At 36.1% G+C, this 4,773-nt stretch overlaps 1 pseudogene; it reads left to right on the forward strand.

Annotated features, from left to right (window-relative positions):
- The first annotated feature begins 727 nt into the window (after positions 1 to 727).
- On the forward strand, positions 728 to 839 carry LOC128776035 (U2 spliceosomal RNA; annotated as a pseudogene).
- The last annotated feature ends 3,934 nt before the right edge of the window (positions 840 to 4,773 follow it).

Genomic DNA, 4,773 nt, shown 5'->3' on the forward strand with positions numbered 1-4,773 from the left:
ACAGTCATGTGAACTCTCTTACCTCCATCATCTCTGTGACCAAAAAGACATTCCTCTCCTCTCCAAAAGCTTCAGTGTGTTCTTTCATGACTTTTGTTATCATTTGATTTAATAAATATAAAGGTGGTTCCAGGGTGCCTGCGTGGCTCAGTCAGTTAAGTGTCCAACTTTGGCTCGGGTCATGATCTCGCGGTTCATGGTTTTGGGCCTTGCATCGGGCTCTGTGCTGACAGCTCAGAGCCTGGAGCCTGCTTCAGATTCTGTGTCTCCCTCTCTCTCTGCCTGTCCCCTGCTCATGCTCTGTCTTTCTCTCTCTCTCTCAAAAATAAGTAAACATAAAAAAAACAAAAAAAAAAAAACAAATAAAACAAAAAAACCCAGATGCTTCCAATGGAATGGAGAAGCTAGTACAGGGTGTTTTTTTTTTCCCTCCCAGAGATGGCCTCCTTAACAGCCCCTGAGCAATGTTCTCCCTTAAAAGTTTGTTTCTACATAGAAGAAATACTAGGCTATTTCTAGAACTTCATAGAAAATAGCAGTCTTGGACAGAGCTAGATCATTTTTTTAAATGAGTCCTAATTGTGTATTGTTACAAAGTATTTGAGGCCAACTTGAAATTATATCAATATCCCTATGTTGTATACAAAAATAAAGCATAAAAATAATATGAAAGTATAAAAACAATGATATGCTTTGGCCCAGCAATTCTCATTCCAAATAGATACCCATCACTTCTTGGCCTTTTGGCTAAGATCAAGTGTAGTATCTGTTTTTATCAGTTTAATATCTGATACCTCCTCTATCCAAATAGATACCCAAAGAACATCAAGCTACCACTAACAACTGCTATTTATCTTTCTTCCTGGGCCCATGGCTCATATCTCTCAGTCTCCTTTGCAGTTAGGTAGACTCATGTGACTGAATTCTGGGTAAAGAAACATGGGAATAAGTGATGTTCACTACCTCAAGACCTGAGGTACAAGGAAACCTTCCATACAACCCTCTAGGCACCCTCTCTCTCTTTCTCTATGTGCCCACTGAAATGTTACATTTATTATATCATTTAGCCTACTTTCACAAATACACACTTTACAACACTGAGAAGGAGCCCAAAGGGATTAGAAAGTAGAAACAAAATGGTTAATTTTTACTGATGTGATATTCTATATAGAACATCCAAGAGAACTGACCAATTATTCGAAACCATGGTAGAGCTCAGGTATATTGCTGAAAATGAGACTAATATTCAAAATTCATTTATGTTAAAACTATATTCAAGCATCAAACTATAAAATGAAATAAAAAAGGTACTGTTTATAATATCAATAAACCTCTATGGCAATCAAGACTAAATCTAATAAAAGATGTAAGAGAAAGCTTTATATGAAGAAATGTTAGAAAAGATTATTGAAATAATTAAGAAAATATGTGTGTTAAGGTTCCTCAAAGAAAAAGTACTGATAGGATATCTATAGGTATAGATACACATATAAATATAGGTAGATATAAAATATTATATTATATATTGCATATTATGTGTGTGTTTATTTTCTTACATTTCTGTAGATTAGCACAAATACAGGTCTCACTAGGCTAACATCAAAGTGTCAACAGGGTGGTATTCATATCTATGGGCTTTAGAGGTATAATTTCCTTGCCCTTTCCGGCTTCTGGAGACTGCTGGCATTCCTGGCTGATGGCCTTATTCCTCCATCTTGAAAGCCAAGAATATTGCATGTATCTTCCCAATCTCCTCTATCACATCTTTCTCTCATGCTAATCGCAGCTGGGAAAGCTTCTCCCCTTTTAAAATCTAGGCATTAGATTGAGCCCATCTAGATAATCCAGAATAATCTCTACATATCAAAGCTTTAATTTAATCATATCTGCCAAGTTCCTTTGTCATGCAAAGTAACATATTCATAGGTTCCAGGGATCCGGATGTGAATATCTTTGGGGAGGAGTTTTTCTGACTGCCATACCACTTATCAAATTTTAAGTTATATTATATCAAACACTGTGGTACTGGTATAAGTCTACAAGGTTAGAGACCTACAAAAAAAATCATGTGTATTTAGAAGTAGGCTTTTTTTTTAAGTTTAGTTATTTATTTTGAGAGAGACAGAGCATGAGCAGGGGAGGGACAGAGAGAGAAGGAGAGAGAGAGAGAGAGAGAGAGAGAGAGAGAGAATCACAAGCAGGTTCTGCACTCAAACTCACGAACCACGAGACCATGACCTGCGTGCAGATCAAGAGTAGTATGCTTAACTGACTCAACCACCCAAGCACCCCTCATGTGTGCTTTTTATTTTTTTATTATTTTTTATTTCATTATTATTTTTTTTAATTTAAATCCAAGTTAGTTAATACATAGTGTAATACTGACTTCAGGAATAAAATTCAGTGATTCATCACTTACATATAATATCCAGTGCTCATCCCAACAAGTATCCTCCTTAATGCCCCTCACCCATTTAACCCATCCCCACATCCAACACCCAACCCAAAAATCGTGTTTGTTCTCTGCATTTAATATTCTTTTAAGGTTTTTCCCCTGCTCTGTTTTTATATTATTTTTGCTTCCTTTCCCTTATGTTCATCTGTTTTGTATCTTAAATATGAGTGAAATAATGTGATATTTGTCTTTCTCTGACTTATTTCAATTAGCATGATATACTCTAGTATCATCCACATTGTTGCAAATGGAAAATTTCATTCTTTTTGATCACTAATATTCCATTGTGTATATATACCACATCTTCTTTATTCATTCATCAGTTGATGGACATTTGGGCTCTTTCCAAAATTTGGCTATTGTCCATTGTGCTACTATAAATACAGGAGTGCATGTGCCTCTTCGAATCAGCAGTCCTGTATCCTTTGGATAAATACCCTAGTAGTGCAATTGCTGGGTCATAGGGACATTCTATTTTTAATTTTTTGAGGAATGTCCATACTGTTTTCCAGAGTGGCAGCACCAGTCGCATTCCCACCAGCAGCGCAAAAGTGTTCCTTTTTCTCCAGGTCCTTGACAACATCTGTTGTTGCTTGAGTTGTTAATTTTAGCCATTCTGACAAGTGTGAGGTGATATCTCATTGTGGCTTTGGTTTGTATTTCCCTGATGATGGGTAATGGTGAACATTTTTCATGTGTCTGTTAACCATTTGAATGCCTCTTTCAGACAAGTGTCTATTCATGTCTTTTGCACATTTCTTCACCAGATTATTTGTTTCTTTGCTTGTTGAATTTAGTAAATTCTTTATAAATTTTGGATACTTTTTATCTGATATGTCATTTGCAAATATCTTCTCTCATACCATTGGTTGCTTTTTAATTTCACTAATTGTTTCCTTGACTATGTGGAAGCTTTTTCTCTTGATGAGGTCCCAATAGTTCACTTTTGTTTTTGTTTCCATTGCCTCCAGAGACATGTGAGTAAGAAGTTGCTGCAGCTGAGGTCAAAGAGGTTGTTGCCTGTTTTCTCCTTTAGGATTTTGATGGCCTCCTGTCATTCACCCACTTTGAGTTTATTTTTGTGTTTGGTGTAAGAAAGTGGTCCAAGTTCATTTTTCTGCATGTCGCTGTCCAATTTTCCCAGCATCATTTGCTGAAAAGACTGTCTTTTTTCCCTTGCATATTCTTTCCTGCTTTGTCAAGGATTAGTTGGTCATACGTTCGGGTGTCCATTTCCAGGTTCTCTATTATGTTCCATTGATCTGAGTGTCTGTTCTTGTGCCAGTACCATACTGTCTTGATGATTACAGCTTTGTAGTATAGCTTGAAGTCTAGGATTGTGATGCCTCCAGCTTTGGTTTTCTTTTCTATGATTGCTTTGGCTATTTGTGGTTTTTTCTGGTTCCATACAAATTTTAGGATTGTTTGTTCTAGCTCTGTGAAGAATGCTGGTATTATTTTGATAGCGATTGCATTGAATATGTAGACTGTTTGGGGTAGCATTGACATTTTAACAATATTCGTTCTTCCAATCCATGAGCGTGGAATATTTTTCCATTTTTTTGTGTCTTCTTCGATTTCTTTCATAGCTTTCTATAGTTTTAAGTGTATAGATTATTCATCTCTTTGGTTAGGTTTATTCCCAGATATTTTATGGGTTTTGGTGCAGTTATGGAATCAATTCCTTGGTTTCTCTTTCTGCTGCTTCAATATTTGTATATAGAAATGCAACCCATTTCTGTATATTGATTTTACATCCTGTGACATTGCCAAATTCATGGATCAGTTCTAGCAGTTTTTTGCTGGAATCTTGGATTTTCCATATAGAGTATCATGTCATCTGTGAAGTGTGAAAGTTTGACTTCCTTCTTGCTGATTTGGATGCTGTTTATTTCTTTGTGTTGTCTGATTGCTAAGGCTAGGACTTCCCAAACTATGTTAAATAACAGTGGTGAGAAAGGACATCCTCATCCATTCCTGATGGGAAAATTCTCAGTTTTTCTCCATTGAGGATGATATTAGCAGTGGGTCTTTCATATATAGCCTTCATGATTTTGAGGTATGATCCTTCTATCCCTACTTTCTTGAGGGTTTTTATCAATAAAGAACGCTGTATTGTGTCAATGCTTTTTCTGCATCTATTGAGAGGATCATGTGGTTCTTATTCTTTCTTTTATTAATGTGATGTATCACATTGACGGATTTGCAGATATTGAACCAGCCCTGAATTACAGCAATAAATCCCATTTAATCATGGTAAATAATTCTTTTAATGTATTGTTGGTTCCAGTTTGCTAGTATCTTGTTGAGAATTTTTG

The sequence above is a fragment of the Panthera pardus genome, unplaced genomic scaffold (assembly GCF_024362965.1).
Source record: "Panthera pardus isolate Hobbes unplaced genomic scaffold, ASM2436296v1 HiC_scaffold_11, whole genome shotgun sequence".
NCBI classification, from domain to species: Eukaryota; Metazoa; Chordata; class Mammalia; order Carnivora; family Felidae; genus Panthera; species Panthera pardus.